Here is a 20,082-nt window from a genome sequence, read left to right as displayed (position 1 = left end):
GAATATGGATGAAACTACCATGACTTTTGATTTTTCAAGCAAGAGAATTATGGCCAGTTTAGGAGAAAAAAAAAACATTTTTATCAAAACCACAGGAAATGAAAAAAAACACTTTACAGCTTTTCTATCATATTTGGCTAGAGGAACTAAGCTGCATTCTGTCATTATTTTTAAAACAAAGACCTTTCCTAAAAAGATCAATTTCCCACCAAGAATTACTGTGTGTGCACATGTTAAAGGCTGATGGATGAAGACGGAACAAAAAAATGGCTGGAAGAAATTTGGAACTGACAACCAGGAGCAGCCTTAAAGAAAAAGCCATTGTTACTTGTTTGGGATATGTTCAGAGCCCACCTATCAGATGAGATAAAAAAGTTGGCAAAATCTAGTAAAGTTACTTTAGCCGTTATCCCAGGTGTGGTTATATCTGTACTTCAGCCTCTGGATGTATCTTTGAATAAGCCTTTTTAAGACCATGTGTGAAGGATGTGGCATGAATGGATGTCATCTGGTCAAGCCCGATTAACAAAAGGAGGAAATTTCATGAAGCCTGACATAGAGTTAATAGCAAAGTGGGTTAGAGATGCATGGGAAGACATTCCAGAAGACATAGTGCGACGTGCCTTCCAAAAATGTAGTATTAGTAATGCTATGGATGGCAGTGAAGACTGTGTTTTGTTTGAAAATGACAGCAGTGATGGTGATGACGGCAATCTCAGTTAGGACAGGGTCTATGATGACCTCACACCAGCTGAAGCTCTGCATTGGGATAAGGATGATGATGAGGAATCCAATTTTGAAGGATTTTAACTCTTTACATTTTAGCTTGGTTGCTGATTGAGCTCAGGGTATAGTACTCTTAAGATATCATTGTTGATACCTTATTTTTTTTAATTGAACCTATTTTTCACTTACTGCGCTGTTTACTAGTGTTAATGACTTGTTTACTTTTACCTATGTTTTCTATTTAAAATAAATATTTAAATACATTACATCACTCATGTCTCCATTTTTAGTAATTTTATTTTCATTTGTTTTAATTATTGAAACTCACCAATAGCTTCTGCATTTTCCACCCTAGGCTTATACTGGAGACAATCAGTTTTTCTGGTTTCCTAGGTAAAAATTAGTTACCTTGGCTTATACTCGGGTCGCCTTATATTCGAGTATAAATGGTAATCCTTAAGGGGAGGGAGCATTTACTCTTATATATGACGATCCTTAGTAATTGTGTGACGGGAACCTAGACCACTAACTGCTCTTAGGGGACCATTCTCAGGAGCCCATGTAGGCCTATCCTTCAGCTCCGGTGAAGGTATCTTCTCATCTCATTCCATTTTATTAATTAAAAGAAAGGCTTCAAAATGCACACAGACTCAGGTTGAACAAAGGTCCGTTGTGTGTCTCCTGTATTCCCTCATCTGTAATACCTGGATGGTGAAAAAAAAAAAAAAGGCAGTTCAACTGCTAGTCCAATGATTGGATAGTTTAGTTACCCAAGAAAACCTCTGAAATCCACTTCTCTCAGTCTAGCCAATGAAAACCCTGCCGATCATAGTTTGAGTCTAACATATGCAGGGTTGCCATAAGTTTAAACTGACTAGATGGCCACTGTTATTCTATTGGTGTCTTTCCTTCTTTCTCTCATCTTTCTCCCACCTCTTTTTCCTACACTTGTTGGTAACCAGCTCAGGTCCACAGGGGTTTTCAGACGTATATATAGAATACAAATTAGTAAGTGGCAAGAGGCACAGGTAGAAGTGGGCCATGTGCTCACAGAGTGTGAGGCTCAAGAGAGAGCCCACGGCTCGCTGCAACTCCCTCTTTCTGGGGGCCATTCGCACAGTCAGACTGTGTAGACCTGCTTCTGTAATACTTCTTTTCCTCTCATATGCACACGGTATGATATTCATTTCAATCACAATTCACCTCTGTATGTATTTTTATGGAACAGGATTTCTTAGGGAATTTGCCATCAGGGGGAAAATTTCCTTCCACTTGCCTCCTCCTCTTTCCCTGTCTCTTATAAGTTGGTTTACTTGAATTTTTACCATTGGGCCAGCCATCCCTATTAAAAATGCAAATCACTGTTTTCATTCTAGATCTCCTGAGTCCATAGATATTGGGCCAAATAAACTGTATTGTATTGTACCAATTCATTTTGCTTTGTTTTATTTTGCTTATTTTTGTTGGGTGTTGTGGCATTTACATATTCTGGTGCCAACTTGAGACAATCAAGAGTGAAGGGGTAGTGTTTAGCCTGTCAATCAGGTCAATGTTTGATGACTTCATTTGGAGCCACGAAGGAGATAAATTGCTCACTGGTAGCCAGATGCAGTGGATTCCCGAGAGACATTCCTGCTGATGAGGCATATGGAGCTACACAAGTGCCCTGGAGCTGGATACGTCGCGTGGGGACCATTGTCAGTGCGGAGATGCTTCCACTGCTACTGGATCCAAAAGACGTTCCTCCAACTGGCCTGAGATCTTCATGCATTTGGATTCATTGCATGTTTTGCGTGAGTCTGAAGAGCACTTTATAGATTGGTATCAGACATATGGGCTAATATTGAACGTATGGACTTGATCTAGGCTGGACTGGGATGTTTTCTCAATATACAATTGCCCTTTTATATAAAACTCTCTCTTATACACATTTGAGTGTACCTGACATCATTTCTCTAGTCAAGCCACACTAACACAGGCACCTCCCAGTAGGTTCTCACTCGTAGCCACCCTATTAACAACAGAATAAAGCACTGCCTGTTCCCCTGCTGCCCTCACAATGACTCTTATGTTTGAGGCCACTGTTGCAGCCACTGTGTCTATGCATCAGGTCCAAAGTCTTCCTTTTTGCTGCTCCTCCACTTTTCCAAGCATTCATGAGGTCTTTTTCTAGGGAGTGACGTCCCCTGACAACATGTCCAAAGTAAATGACATGAAGGTTTGCCTCTAAGGAGGATTTTGGCTTTATCTCTGAGATAGATCTGTTTATTCTTCTGGCAGTCCATAGCACTTTCAATATTCTTTGCTAACACCAAAGTTCAAGTACATCAAGTTTTCTTCAGTCTTTCTTATTCAAGGTCCAACTTGCACGGGTATTGATGTCATTAAAAACAACTTAAAATAACATCCTTGCTTTTCAGCGCATTAAATAAGCATTGAGCAGTAGTTTTACCAAATGCAATGCATCATCCTTTGATCTCTTGACTGCTGTTTCCATGAGCAATGATTATGAATTCAAACAAGAAATAATCCTTGAAAAATTCAATCTTTTCACCATTTATCAATCCACTTGTGAGAATTTTGGTCTTCTTGATAATGTATTGTAACCCATACTGAAAGCTGAAATCTTTGATCTTCATCAGCAAGTGCTTCAACTCTTCCTTGCTTTCAGCAAGTGTGATAGTTACATAATTTCATGTAACCTTGATAAATAAAATGCTGGGGTGGAGTTTAGCTTGTCAGTCTGTTCACAAGGTCACACCTACCTGGAGGATTCTGGGAATTCCCTCTCTTCCTCCCTGGGGGCAGGACATATGCTCTCTCTCTACTAAACATTCCTGTTGACAGTACACATGGATGCACACTGATGGCAGCCAGAGCCCTGGAGCTGGAGGAGCCACGCAGAGACCAGCACCAGGGCTGAGATACTTCTACCACCCCTGGATCCACCCCTGGCCTGTGATCTTTCTACAGTTGCATCATTGCATGTACTGCATGAGGCTTATGTACTAGTATCAGACATATGGACTAATATTGAACTTATGGACTTGATCTGGACTGGGTTGGGATGTTTTTTTAATATACAATTGCTCTTTGATATGAAGTTCTCTTTTATATGTATATGAGTGTCATTTCATTTGTTTCTCTAGTCAATCCGGTCTAAAACTAGCAAGTAAGGTTGTCTTATCTGCATCTTGTAAATTGTTGATAAGACTTCCTCCAATCCTGATGTCACATTCCCCTTCATTTAGCCAGTGTCTCTGATTCCCTGCTCAGCCCACAGAAACACTTATCTCAAGAAAATATGTCACACAGTTGTAAAACTAGTGAGTCCAAATTCAGACGTGTTCCAAGTCTGGGGGTCAAATGTTCAGCTTGAGGTCTTTCTTTCTTTTTTTCTTCCTTCTTTCCTTCCTTCCTTCCTTTTTATTAATACATATATGAGGGGATATCTCCCCCAAAACTGGAATTGTGTTGGGCAGAGCACAGCTTTCATAGTACCCATTTTTCCTGCTATGCGAGCATCTAGCCATTTGCTCTGAGTTAGTGCAGCCAGTGGCTTTGGCTGGGAAGATTCTCTCAGGTCACAGTTGTGAGAAACTAAAACTAAGGGAAATATGATGAGGATTAAATTCCCTAATTTATAACAGAGGGAATCTGGAAAGCTGGTATTCCACGGCAGGGAAGCCTCCACTTTGCTAAGTTAGAGGTAAAGTCCAAGTGCATTATCCTGCTTTAAATATCATTGCCACAAATTCTCCCCTGAACAGTGATGCTGCCTTAAAGTGAGCACATGATTGATTATATCACCCTATAGATAGATATCTCCCTGATACATCCTTTTCTCTCTTCCCACAGTGTCACCCAATTCCCCTCATACTGTCCCCCAATGCAGGTATTAGGTTTCTTCACCTGTGAGCTCAGACTTTAGTGCAGATGACACCAACCTTGTGATACATATAACTACTGAATATACATGTGTTATGGCTACCTATAAATGTCCCAAGATAGTAAGGTTCTCTCTCACTACTCCCAGTTCCACATGGTCCATCAAGAGATGCTGAGGTGAGTGTGCTATCATATAATGTGCTGACTACTTTATTTCTCTCTTTTATCTTTCTTATCCTCTATAACTTTACTATAATCTTTATATATTATTGCCACACATTTGTGCCTTCTGGCCCTTCATTTATTAGAGACTGTTTTCCTCTGATTCACGGTGAATTTTTTCATAAAATCAGTTTTGCTTGAATCTTATTTTTGGTGATGGTCGATTTAAGAGATAGCATGAGGTTGTGAAATATTGTGTCCTTCCCGGGGAAAAATGCTGTTGTGATGTTGGGCACAGCTCTCAGAGACAGCGCTACGGGACAGACTTGAGTGTAGGAGTGGTTTTCTCATTTCTAAAAATGGTGAAATACTGATAAATGACAAATCTCATTCTGGACATCTGTCAACTTCCCAAACTGACAAAAACACTGAACTGTCGTGCTTTTGGAGTTCGTTTCATTAGGCCAGACTGTTAGTCAAGCTATCTATATAGAGATACTGAAAAGATTTCATAACAGTGTGCAACAAAAAAGGCCTGATTTCCGGCAGACAGGGGACTGGTTTTGCCACCAAAACAATGCACCTGCTCGTGCAGCCATCCCAGTGCATCAGTTTTAAACATAAATTAGCATGTCCCTCTTGCCCCACACACTTTACTCCCCTGACCTCATTCTGTTCAACTTCTTTTGTTTCCAAAAAATTCAAAGGGACATGAAAGGACAGTGATCTGATGAAGTAGAAAGGGTGAAGAAAAATGAGGGACATGCTCACAACCGTCCAAATAGATGAGGTTGAAAAATGCTTCCAGGAATGGAATCACAGACTTCACAAATGTATTAAGTGCAATGGCGAGTGCTCTGAGGGTGATAATGCTGTTTTGTAAAAATAAATAAATAGAAAACCTTTTAAAAATTCCTGTTGTTTTGGGAACCCCCTCATATAGATCATAGTACTCCGTAGTCCAATCACATCAAGCAGAATTATACAATTGTTACCACGATCAGTTTCCAAACATTCTTTTCTAATGGACTCCTTGATTTTATCTCCCATTCACTGCCCCACCACCTCTACCACTCGACTCCCCTCCCCGTGAAACCCTTGTTTTAACTCTTCATGTCTGATTTACTCTTTTCACCTTCTATACTCAGCTTCCCAAAGCTCTCTGTTAGTACCCACTGTCCTCCTACCCCTCCGCTATAGAGAGAGGGAGTTCTCCGGAGATCTGTTTCCTATATAGTTCCACAAATGAAGCTTGGGCTCCCACCATCAACCATAGCCTTCTGCACACAAGGTTCTCACAATTTAGGCTCTGATATGTGTCCCTCCTTCAACTCCAGAGACAGTTTATGATTCTTTGGTCACTGATGTTGGAGTGCTTCTTCCATGTGGACGTAGGTGACATGGCTGGCTCCTTGTTAGATGGCACCTTGTTTAGAAACAAGGCTTTAAGATCCCAGGAATTATTTTACCTGCTTGCCGGACACCATCTACATCCTTTGCCACACTTTGCTGTACTGCCCATGTCTTCTGCATTTTCTTCTGGAGGCTTTTCCTGATTCAAATAGCCGTGAGATCTGATGAAACCAAGATCAACAGGAAGGTGGCAGGCTGTTGGCAGCAGAAGCAAGTAAATACAAGTTCGACAATTCAGGATTTGGATATAGAGGTGAATGAATTCAAGGTCAGCAGGTCAGATGGCAGAGCATAGATGACAACTAAGATTTGTAGGCGATATAGCAAGTCATTATCTCAAGTCCAAAGAATCAGAAGCTGATTAACAGATGCAAGATCCCAATTCTACAAAAAGCAAGCTATCTTTCCACAGCATCCACTTAAATCAGGAGCAGGTTATACCCATGGGGTGGCTTCCATTTTATTAATTGAATCGGGGCTGTAACCTGAGTAAAGGTATGCAGTCCTATCTCAATCCTATGAAATTATGTAATATCACATCATGGTGGGCTTTTAATGTCTTAACTGGAAAACCACAGAGAATTTTAGCCCAGCCAAGTGGACACAAATCCTTAACTAATTCAATGGGGGAAAATCATGAATAAAAACAAAATCAGAATCTTATTATATTTAGCTTCATAGTCTCTCTCACATTTGAAATTTTAGATCCAGATATTTTTATACAGTGTCTTAAATTAGAAATCAAGAAACACGTCTTCTCAATTTGTGGTCAATTTCTGACACATAGTTGCATTTTCTCTTTCTTTTTTTTTTTTAGCACTAGATTAAATCATAGGAGTTCTTTCTAAAGGTGAGCAGCAGTAATGTGTGAAGTACTAGGGTTAGATTTGCCATGTTGCCCTCCTCCTGATGCCATGAAAATCTCTTTATGATTAGAACTGTAAAAAGCTACAGTTAACAAAGTCCATTAGAAGTTTTCATGAGACAGTGGGTCACATATGATTACTGCCAGGTGCCATTGAGTTAGTGCTGACCCATAGTGACCTTTTGGACACGAGAACAAGGACCTCCTTTGGACAAGAGGAGGTCCTGTGCCATTCTCACATTGTTTCTCTGCTTGAGTCCATTCTTTATTTGTTTAAAATTGTTTTATTAGGAGCTTTTACAACTCTTATCACAATCCATACATACAACCATGTGTAAAGCACATTTGTAAATTCATTGCCCCCATCATTCCCAAAATATTTGCTCTCCACCTAAGCCCCTGGCATCAGCTCCTCATTTTACCCCTCCTCTCCCCTTTCCCATCCCTCATGAGCCCTTGATAATTTATAGATTATTATTTTCTTATATCTTGCCCTGTCCAACGTCTCCCTTCACCCACTTTTCTGTTGTCCGTCCCCCAGGGAGGCGGTCACATGTAGATCCTTGTAATCGGCTCCCACTTGAATCCATTCTTATAGCCACTGGGTCTTTCGATCTCTTGGAGAATCTTCCTCTTTTTTTGCCGTCTCTCTATTTTATCAAATACGATGTCCTTCTCCAGGGTCTAGTCTCTCCTGACAACATGTCCACAAACTGTAATACAAAGTCTCCCCAAACATACCTCTAAGATGGGTCACATGATGGGGAGGAAATATCTGGGTGCATTTCATTACTGATCATTTTTAAATAGTAGTACCCTAGACACAAAAAAGTCACACATGAGAGGCATGAAATAAATGGACATAAATACACTTTCTCATTTATAATCCAAACCACGTGTTTTATTAAAAAGAACCTTAAATATCGACTTTAAGTTACTAATTATTTTTTCCAGATAAAATGGACAAAAAAATTACATTATAAACGTTCATGTTTAGCCATGCCCAGAGATATAGTTCAGTGCTTTGTGAATGGTTCATTCTAATGTTAAAATAAGACCCAAAAAGTCATAAGCGCCCCCCTTGCTTCATATTCTCTCATTTTCCCTCTAGTAGTAACTTTACTATAGAGAGAGTGATTGTTTCACACAGCCCATGCCATTGCCGATTCTCTTTCCTCTTCTAGAGAAAAAGTAGTATCCTGTCAACTCGGCAAATAGGGAGAGAAACGCGCGCACACACACACACGCACTCACACAACAAGCACAGTCATTGCTAAGACTAACTCATCCTTGAATAGGGAGAGAAGCGCGTGCGTGCACGCACACACTGAAGCACAGTCATTGCTGAGACTAACTCATCCTTGGAACTTCCCGTCAAATATTCAGGATTCAAATCTTAGCTCAAAGCATCACTTTCAGCCCCAGTGTAGTTTCTCTTTTCTTCTTCTCCATAATGTCATATCAAGATTCTATTATAGTATTTATCACACGTCATGGTACAAATTGATTTTCTCTTTGATTACTGGTCTGTTTATTCCTTTAGGACAAGCTCAATGTCTTTCTCATGTCTGTATTTCTAGTGCTTAACACATGCATAGTAAATAGTAAAACACAATGACTTCAACTAGCTGAATAAATGAAGATCAGTGTTTGAAATTTGCTTTATGTATGATTGATTGTCTCTCCAAAAGTTGGTTATTAATTCGTTTAAAAAATATTTCATGAGAGCTTCCTGCGAACATTCTATGGAGTAAGGGATTATAGAGAATTTACTTACTTAGAATGAAATTCACCTAACTCATAATGTTTTTCATATTCCACCAAGTACCATTTGTTATGTATCTTTGTCAGTGTTACCTTTATAAAGTAAAAAAAAATGTGAGAGAGAGAGAAAGGAAAGAAGGCAAAATAAAAATAGTGATCTAAGCAGAACAAAAGTGGTATTGTGATACAGATAACCAATAAATTATGCTTCTATTATAATCTCACAGTGGTCAACAAAACTCAACTCACCTCACTGTCATTAAATTGAATCCAAATAACAGTGACACTATAGGACAGGGTAGAACTGTCACTGTGAATTCATAAGCTTATAAGTCTTTATGTGAGTAGAAAGCCACATCTCTTTTTCTCCATCTTTTCCTGCAAGGGCTCTTGACTTTGTGGTTAGTGGCTCAATGCACTATGCCCCCAAGGCTTCTGTGGCCAATGAAGGACTTCCCTTGTCTTTATGGTTTTATTGGGGTTAAGCTGGTTTGTTTCCTTGCACTCAAGGAGTTTGTGCACAGTCCTTAATCATAGAAGATCTGGCTCTGTGAGTTAAGTCACAATTTTGATGAACCAGTTTCTAATACTTTAGAGATATTCCATTACTCTGCCTTCTGGTGTTAGCAGGTTTCCAATGATTTGACGTGTCCACTAAATGGGAGGATGAAGATATATTAAATATTATCTATACAAAATGAGAAAAAAACTGGTCTTAGAACAGATCTCAGTAGACAGCTCTCAATATATGGGCAAGGCAGTGAGCTATTTGATGTGACTCTTCTAGCCAAAGTCTCTAGTTTTCACTAAATGATCTTTCCTTGTGTGTGTCTGCTAGCAAGGTTGGGGAAGATATGGTTCACCTGTAAGTAATTGCAAGTAGGATTCCTGGGAGTGTCACCCTGACTAGTATAAAATAAGCCCTTGAGAAGCAGGAGGAAGGATCTCATTAGAGCAAAAGGCAGGAGAGGATCACATCCTCTGGACCCAAGATTCCTGAGCCATAAGACATCTATGCCATCAGGGGAGCAGCAGCACAACAGGATCCAGAGCATGGAACAGAGTGATGGATTGTCCAACCCACAGAACAAGTTGAGTGCTTTTGTATAGGAGGCTGGCTTTCAGTGTGAAGTGTCTTTGAGCCCTTGCTGACCCAAGAGAGTGAAACTGAGTGCCTTTGGGCCAAGGTTTCCTGGAGTGTGTTGTCTCTGGGCACTCACTTCAGGAAGTTGGGCTTGCTGGCCCCCAGAGCTTGAGCTGAATGCCTTTGGGTTGAGGCTTGCAGTAGAATGACATGCCCCTTCTGACATTTATTAGCCTCACAGTTCTGCCACCTCCTACAATCCCATGATTCAATTTCTCCTAGCTACCAGCACGCCCATATCTTAACTTTATAGTACCTTATGTATGACATGTTCTTACTATGTATATATTCAAGTCAAACAAAATATGATTGCATTTAGAAAGCAGTTTGGACATCATTGCTTTTTACCATGTAGATTGCTCAAAGAAAGTTTGAAGGTAAATCTCCAATCAAGGAAGCTGATATTAGACTGGATATTAAACTGGAAGGAACTAAAAACCATCCCGGTGAGGAGAGGCATTGACGAAATTCGTCTGATAACTTCCAGATCATGTACCGCCTCCCACCTCAAGCTCCAATCCACTGTGTTTCCTAAAAACGTAATCCAATGTCCCCCGTATGTTTTGAGCATCTCTATTTGTGAAAGGAGCCCTACTGGTATAGTGGTTATGCATTGGGCTACTGACCAATCCCACCGTGCACAGTTTGGAACCACCAGCTGCTCTGTGGGAGCACGACTAGGCTTTCCACTCCCATGATGTGTCCCAGTCTCAGACCCCCACAGATGCAGTTCTACCCCGTCCTCTAAGGTCGTTAGGAGTCTGACTCGACTGGATGATTGTGAGGGTTTTTTTTGTTTTGTTTTTGGTGAAAGAGGACTTGAGGGATACAATGAATATAAGTAGACAAAATAGATAGAGCTGCCTACCATTCTGGCACTTAAATTCTTTCGTGGAATTCTCTTGCAGAATGCAGTATGTATTTCCTTACATTTTGTGTGTGTGTGTGTGTGTGTGTGTGTGTGTGTGTGTGTGTGTAATTCTATGGTAAATTCTATGGTGTTAAATAGAATCTTCAGACCTGATATATACAGCCATTTTCTAGTTTAAGTAACATCTCTAAAGCTCGGTTTCTTTTTCATGATACATGTATGTAATCTTGTGGGGTGCTTCAAACAATAGCAAAAACTCAACTCTGACTTATAGCATCCCTAGAGGACAGGGCAAAACTGCCTCTGTGTTTCCCCATCTTTCCCCTGAGGAGAAGTTGGAGTTTCTAATTGCTAATTTCATGGTTAGCAGACAACACATAACCCACTATGCCGCCAAGGGTCCCATGGGACGCTTAGTAGGTTAGAAAAAGAAAACTGTATTTTCAGTGTTTGAATGGTGTCTAATACATGGTAAACAGGACAAATAATGGTTAATCACTGATATCAATTTTCAGTAGTAATCGTAATAATAGTACTATACTTGAAAATTATAAACTCAAGCTGCTTATATTGTCATATTTACTGAACAGGAAAAATATTGTTGCTCCTTAATATTTTTGTTCTGTGTGGCTGATATGCCATCAACATTAAAAACTCGTTCATACTATTGCATTTAGTATTAAAAATATGTTTAATAAGTTCTAAGTATTTATTTCTCTTCTAATTGCTACAAAATATTTTAACACATAATAGTCTTTTAAACTTGGAAAACACTCTATAAGATATTGCTGATCTAAATATCCTGTGGCTTCAAAAGCAATGACAGATTGCCCTGCCTTCATTGACTCCATGGAAATTGGTGATATATTATGAAAAATTACTCATTTTTTGATTATATTTGAGATTTACATAAAATATAAACAAGTCATGATACACATACAAGTTTCAGCTCTGGAGTTTCAGCTCAGAAATTGAGACAAAACCTAGAGGCCTGAATCTCCAAAGAAAGAAAAGTGCACTGAAAATCTACAGAAAAATTAAAAAGTGGAAGTCACAAAAAGACGTCAAGGAGAACATCAAGTTCCCTACTGGCCAATCACAAGATAAAGAGTTTCTTCTAACGTGCTGAACAACCTCATGTGCTAGGCAAAGAGAAGGGGGCCCTTCTTAGACCTCACCCCTGCTATGTGAATGGAGGAGTGACCAAGCCCCAACCTAGTGCATCCTCAGGGCATTTTAATTCCTCCCTCTCTATGCCTGGGTCTACCAGCGTAGTCAGTCTAAAAGAGGAGTAGGCCAGATGGTACCACATAGTACAGGAAGCTAACAAGGGGATTACTGAATTACCCCAAGTTCCCCACAGCCCTATGGTGCCTGGAGCGCATGCAGGCCCACATGTCTGTGTCCTTGGCTCTGACAGAGACTCTAATCTCCTAGCGTGCCCAAGGGCTAAGAGCAGCTCCACAGCTAGAGGGCTGTGTTTAGTCTGGGTTGACTGGAGAAACAAATTCAGAGACATTCATATATGTTTAAGAAAAAGATTTATATCGAGAAGTAATTTTATATCGAGGAAACATCCTAGCCCAGTCCAATTCAAATCCTGAAACCGGGCACGAGTTCTTAAGTCCCTCTTCAGACTCAGGCAGTCACATGCAGTGAGGCAGAATGCAGGGCTAACACAGGCTGGTGGCTGCAAAGTGGTGTGGATCCAATCAATGGTGGTGGCTCTGGCAGCCGTGGGGTCAGCTCGCAGCAGGAAGGTGAAGTCAGAGAGAGGGGAGGTTCCCAGGGGCCACCTTATGAGAAGGCCACGCCCACAAGGAGGCCCCGTCAGGCTGTAACCTGGTGGCCAGGTTGAACACCACTCCTACACTTTTACTTATCTTTAAGTTGACATGAGAGTCTATAGCTATCACAGGATTAAGTATTTGTGTTGTTGTTTTCTGTTTTTGTTTTTCCCTTCTTTCTTGTGTATCGATAATCAGCTAGCACAGTTACAAGAGCAGTGGAGGCGTTTCAAATTCCCACAGTCCTTTGAGGACTACCGAAGGGAATCACAGGAGAGGGGTATTGATAAAATGCAGCGGTCAGCTCTTAAAGCTGGGTTTTACTCTTTTCCTTATCCCTCCATTCCCTTTTATTTTGTTCTTTTGATAAACCACCAGCAAACAGACACAGGATGCAACCCTGAGGAAATCATTCCTGACTCCCCACGATACCCTGTTGACCAGAAGTCTCCAGCCTGAAGCCAATGCACTGTGGCTACACTTCCGCAGTGCGATCCCTGGGTGGGATGTGCATAAGCACACACAGCTGATGAAGAAAGAGAAAGCAGTGTCTGGTCTGGCTTGAGTATTTATGTGTGTGTGTGTGTGTGTGTGTGTGTGTGTGTGTGGTTTCTGCTCATTTGGTTATTTGCTTGTGTGGATTTGCATTTGTTTTGTTTTTGTTCTCTCTCTCATGCTTATATGACCCACAAGACCCAGCTCTCCTCACAGCTTCAATAGCTACAACTAAAAATCAAGTCCATTACACCTCATCAACAAACAGAAACAATGATAAACGGAACACAATGGCTCAGAGCAACCACATTGATAGCAATGTTCAAAGAAACACAAAGAAGCATAAGCTGTAGAGGGTGCAGAGAAATAGGAACACTTACACAATGCTGGTCACATTGTAAACAGTCCAGTCTCTGTGGAATACAGCACTGTGCTTCCTCAAACAATTGAGAATTGAAATACCATATGACCCAGTAATCCCATGGCTTGGTGTATCAACCAACCAACAAGCCCACCAACCAACCAACCAACCAGCCAGCCAGCCAGCCAGCCAGCCAGCCAACCAACCAACCAACCAACCAATGCAAAACTCATTGCCATTGAGTCAATGCTGACTCATAATGACCCCAAAGGACAGTGTAGAACTGCTTCTGTGAGTTTCCGGAGTTGACTTGTTATGGGAGTAGAAAGCCCCATCTTTCCCCCAAAGAGTGGCTCATGTTTTGGAGCAGCTAGTGGTTTCTAACTGCTGAACTTATATTTAGAAGCCTCATGTAACCACTATGCCACGAGGACTCCCCTTGGTATCTACTCTACAGAAATAAAGAATATAGCACAGACAGACACATGCACACCTGTATTAACTCCACACGATTAACACATAAAATGCCCATCACAAGGAGAATGGATTAATAAACTCTGGTACAGATTCAGAATGGAACACTATGCATTGTTAATGAGCAATGATGAAACTAGGAAGCACTTCATGACACAGATGGATTTGAAAGACATTGCGCCAAGTTAGGTAAGCTGACCAAAAAAAGACAAATATTGTATGACACCAATGACATATAATACTGAAAATTATGAAAATAATGGACTTGTCAAGGATTCAGTTTTACTTGGATCCACCCTCAATGGCTATGGAAGAAAAGTCATTGAGATAGTTTATTGTTTATTATGTCAATCTGGCCGATAAACACATGTAGGATTAATTGAAGGGTCGAGAGATAAATGGCTCATTGATCCTTACCTTTTGAGTTCTCAGGTCTCTTGCTCTCTGATGGTCAGACCAGGGTGCAGCTGCCTTAGTCAGTTCCCAGCTTCAGCTGGCAAGGCTTGCTTCCTGCAAGACATCTCTGAGGAGAATCCTCTTGGACCTACCCTGATGCAGCCCTGGGTGCTGGAGCTGCCGTGTGGAGACCCCTGCCAGTGCTAAGATGCTTATACACTCACTGATTTGGCTTTCCTCCTGCAGTCGGCATCATTGCATGTGTTTTGTGAGATTGTGGAGGACTTTGAAGATTGGTGTCAGGCATATGAGCTAATGTTGAATTTATGGACTTAGGCAGCATTAGGTTGGAATGCTTTCTTAATGTACATATAGCCAGTATATAAAACTCTCTTAAATACATATGCATTTCTGTGGATTTGTTTCTTTAGTCTACCCAGACTATCATGGTCATGAAGTCAAAAGAGTTCCTAGTAGTGGAAACACACATTGGTGGTTGAGGGAAAGGGAAGCAGGGGGGTCACAGGGTAGAGGTTAAAAGTGTAAAAAGAGGAAGGAAACGTACTTCAAGATGATGGGGAGAGAGCTGGGCAGGGCCAGTCACTAGGATGTCTGAGAGTTGTTTACTGCAAACAGATGATTTCCTATGTAACCCCCACCTCATTCATAATAAAAAGTCTTTAAAAAGCTTCAGCTTTACTCACTGAAATGTGATGTAGAACATTTAATTCTCTGTGCAGAAAATGTCATTTATTTAGCAGAAAATTGGGGAAATGTTCACATTGGAGACTGTCATAAGTACATTAAAAAAAATGTAACAATCCAATTTGAGGACAGTGAACGCTAGCCTCCAACCTCTCTGAATCCTGGATTTTCCATATTTGCTATGTTAATGACTAATCAAATCACAATCAGTATGCATTTTAAACTATAATGCAAATACTGAACTTCATCTGGTGATATAAATACATGATCATAATTATGGAAATTTCCTTGGGTGAAGGGCAGGAAATATTAGTATAAATAATATACTTATTTATTAGGTCCTAACTGTCTTAATCTACTAAAAATTGCTAAGCAAGATGCCAACCCCCATCTTATTTTTGTATTCCCATTACTAAAATCATGAAGAGTATAGAACTTGCCTTAAATCAATATACTTTGGACTAGTGCTTCACTGGTTAGCCATACTTGTCTGGGTGAGCATGGTTCAGGCTCTCCAGCCTCAGTGCGCTAGTTCAGATGATCAGTATGAATAGTTAGAAATGTCTTACATTTTGATAATCAAGCACAGGAATTGAAACAAAAAACTTTGTTACAAGGGAACTATTATCATGGTCCCCAGCAGCATAGAATAAGAGTTGTTTATGGTTTGCTTTTAAGGGCAGGACTATTATTATTATTATTATTATTATTATTATTATTAATGGTTGATGATCACAGCTTTCTTGCCTGAAGTAGCTAAGCCAGCTACTAAAGAAGTTAGCAGGCTTGATGGGCCCAAGGTTCAGTGCTTCTGCTACTAACAGAGAGAGTGGTGGGTCAGACTCACAAGCTGCGCCAGGACAAGAGGTGGCAGGTGCTTCTGTGAAGATTTAAAGCGCTGGAAACCTCCAGGACACTTCTACTCTGTTCTGCACAACACTATAGATCATAATCGACTTGGCAGCAAGGAGTACTAAGGAAGGCAATATCTAATCTCTTCATTAGACGGTCATTGTGTTGTCTTCCATTTTGACTCATAGGTGGGCAAAAATAATTTATTGCATCTCTACTGGACAAATAAGTGGCTGGAGTCAACCCAGAGGATCTTTGGGAGAGGAGTCTGGCAGGCTAATTACTAAAGGCCCTGGGAACCCCTATGTAGCACAATTCTACTCACACGTATAAAAGGTGGCCATAAGATGGAATTGATTTGATGACAATGAACAACTGGTCCAGTTGAGATTTTTCAGAAAGCAAGGCTGTGTCATGTGCATATTGCAGATGCCACATTCTTCTTCATGTAAGCCAGTATCTCTGATATTTGCTCAGCGTACAGAATCAGTGAGTATGGTGAGGTGATGCAACACTGACACACACTTTTCTTGATTTGAAATCATACAGTGTTCCCTTACTCTGCTCTCATGCTGCCTCTAGACTCATGTACATGAGTGTTCTGGGATTCCCATTCTTCTCAAGGCTATCCATAGTTGTTACAGTCCATACAGTTCATGCTATAGGATACTCAATAAAGCACACGTAAATATCTTTCTGGTATTCTCTGCTTTGAGCCAAGATCAACCTCACATCAGCAATGGTATCCTTTGCTTCAAGTCCCCTTCTGATGCTGGCCTGAACCTCTGGCCAGTCACTGTCAATATATTGCTGTAACTGTCGTTGGATAATCTTCAGTAAAACTTTACATGCATGTGGTTTTAATCACATTGCTTTATAATTTGAACATTCTTTCTTTGGAATGGATACAAATATGTATCTCTTCCAATCAATTGACCAAGACATTGTTTCCTAGGTTTCCTCCCAATACCAGAGTGTTTCCAGTGCTTCATCAGCTTGCTGAATCCTTTCAACATAAATTCCCAGAGTCTTGTTTTTGGCTAATATTTTTAGTGGAGCTTGAAGTTTTTCATCAGGACCATTGTTTCTTATTCATATATTATCTCCAGAAATGGTGGAATGTCATTCGTTTCTTTTTGTACAGCGGCTCTGTGTTATTTCCATCTTCTTTTGATGCACTGGCATCATTCAATATTCTGCCCACAGAATCTTTCAGTGTGACTGCTCAAGGATGGATTTTCCCCTTACTTATTTCAGTTCAAGATACACAGAGTCTGCTCTTCTATTTTGCTCTTCTAATTCTAGGCCTTGGCACATTTCATTATATTTTACTTTTTGTTCTTGAGGATCGCTCTGAGATTGTCTGCTCAGCCCTTTGACTTCATCATATCTTCCATTTGCCTTAGCTACTCTATGCCTAAGAGGATTCAGAGTCCCTTCCAACATCCACTGTCGTTTCTTTCTTTCCTCTCTTTTAAGGAACCTCTTGCTTTCTTCATGGATGGTGTTCTTGGTGTCCTCCCACAGCTCAACGCAGCAGATCTGTTGACGTGTTCTCTAAATTCAGCTGGAATATACTCAAGGTTGTATTTTTGGCTCATGTTGATTTGTTTTAATTTTCTCCAACTTCAACCAGATCTTAAATATGAGCAATTGGTAGTTCCACAGTCAGTCCCATGCCTGGATTTTACTATTGATATTGAGCTTCTCCATTGTCTCTTCCCACAAATGTATTTCATTTGATTTCTGTGTATTCCATCTGGAGAAGTCCCTGGGTACAGTCACTGTTTGAGTTGTTTAAAAAGGTATTTGTGATGAAGAAGTCTCTGATCTTGAAAAATTCTATCATGTGATTTTCAGCTTCATTTCTATCTTCCTTCCACTTTTTCCAATTTTTGCATACCCATTGCCAATAATAATAAATGCATCTTGAATGCATATCTTATCAATTTCATCATATTTCAACAAACATTGGTAGAATTCTTTAGTTGCCCTATAACCATCTTGAGTGGTTGATGCATACATTTGAATATTTGTTGTGGTGATTGGATTTCCTTCTATGCAGACAGATATTTTCCTAGCACAGCATTGTACTTCAAGTTATCTCTTGAAATGGTCTCTTTCTTGATAAATGTATCACCAATTCTCTTGAATCTGTCATTTCTGAACATCATGCTGATTAATATAGAAGGTCAGGAAAAAAAGAAATAGACCATTGACAAGATGAATGGACATAGAGGCTGCAACAATGGGCTCAGGCATAAGAACAATTGTGAGCCTGGCCCAGGGCTGAGCAGTGTTTCATTCTATTTTTCATATGGTTGCTATGAGTCAGAACCAATTCCCTGGCACCTAATAAGAACAACATAACTCACAGAGGAGGAACCCCAAATCCACATATGAGTCACCACATAAATTTATCCTCCACTGAATTTTCTCAGAACATTAACCAGCAGCATGAAGAGGGAGAGTGCATGTGGAGATGGCCCCTGGAAGACGTGGCACAGCCTTTGAGGACTTACTTGTGGCCTTTATTAGAAATTGGGGTGCCAGAATCTCTTGGTCATGAGTTACAGCTGACTGCCTTGCTTAAAGTGTCCTGAACCAATCTTGTAAGCAATTCTCTCCAACATAATGCATGTATGCTAACAATGTTCCCACTCCCGTTTCTCTAGGTCCACCTGTAACTGGATGTATTAATCTACTGCCAATCATGCTTTCGTGGAAGTTTCTTTTGATCTCCTATCTTCTCTTTGTATCTCTGAATCTCAATCAACCCTCGGGCACCATTAATACTGCATGCTAATGACCTACTTGATCTAGATAATGTGTTTCTTTTCATCTTGTGTTTTCTTCTTTAAGATTCAATAAATGTCCATCTTAAATTATATTTGACATTTAAGTTCTATTTTGTACCCTAAAATACACCTTAACATAAATTGTTGTTGTTTAGTGCTATCTAATCATTGCCTGCTGAGAATGACCCTACAGACAACACAATGCTGCACTGCCTGGTGCTGTGCCATCCTGACAATTGTTGTTGTGTCTGAGCATAGGGCTGCAGTGACTATGTCAACTGATCTCTTTGATGGTTTCCTTATATTGGCTTATCCTCAGTCTATTTTATCAAGCATGGTGCCTTTCTCCAGGGACTAGCCTCTCCTGAGAAAGAACATGTCCAAAGTACATGAGATGAAGTCTTGTCATCCTCAATTCTAAGAAGCATTCTGGATATCCTTCATCCAAGACAAATTTATTTGTTACTCTGTCCATCCATGGTGTTTTCAATATACTTTGTTACACCATAATTTAAATGCATTCATTCTTCTGTTGCTTCACTTCATCATTGTCTAACTTTTCCAGTAGATGAGGGAATTGAAAAGCCCACGGCCTAGATCGGGTGCACCTCATTCTTCAAATTGACATTCTGGCTCTTCAATACTTTAAAGAGGCCACGTGCAGCAGATGTTCCCAGTGCAATATATCATTTGATTTCTTGACTGCTACTTCCAGAAACATTGACTGTGGATTGGATTAAAATGAAATACTTGATAACCCCAATATAAAGAAACCAAAAATCTTCACAATGAGATAATAAGCAACAGCACAATAAACAAAGAAAAGATTAACTTTGTCACTGTTTTATTTTATTTTGTTCCAAAACCAATACTCATGGTAGCAGCAAAGGACATACTGCACTGGGCAGACGTGTTGAAAAAAATCACTTTCAAAAATTAAAAATCCAATATGTCACTTTAAACACTAAGGTGTTTCTATTCCAAGCCTTAATTTATTTTTAATCACCTCATATGAAGTGAATTGAAATTGAATAAAATTGAAATGAATAAAGAAGACTGCAGCAGAATAGGCAGATGTAAATTATGGTGTTGACAAAGATACATACTGCATATGCTACAAACTGCCAGAAAAATGAGCAAACCTGTGCTGGAAAATGTATAGCCAGAATTCTTCTTAGAAGAGAGATGGTTAGACTTTGTCTTATGGAATACGGGCAAGCTAAGAGAAGGCGCAATGAAGAGCAATGGCTGTGGGCATACCTGACCTGGCTTCTGAGTTGCTATGAGGCAGGAGTCAGCTATGCTTCCGTACCTCCGCCTTCTTTACGTGTTCTAAAGCCAAGCAGTCCTCCCACGGTGTTCTAGTTCTATTCTAGGTCTG

Source organism: Tenrec ecaudatus, chromosome 2 (assembly GCF_050624435.1).
Source record: "Tenrec ecaudatus isolate mTenEca1 chromosome 2, mTenEca1.hap1, whole genome shotgun sequence".
Lineage (NCBI taxonomy): Eukaryota > Metazoa > Chordata > Mammalia > Afrosoricida > Tenrecidae > Tenrec > Tenrec ecaudatus.
The sequence above is the reverse complement of the archived record's forward strand: the minus strand, read 5'-3'. Positions refer to the sequence as shown.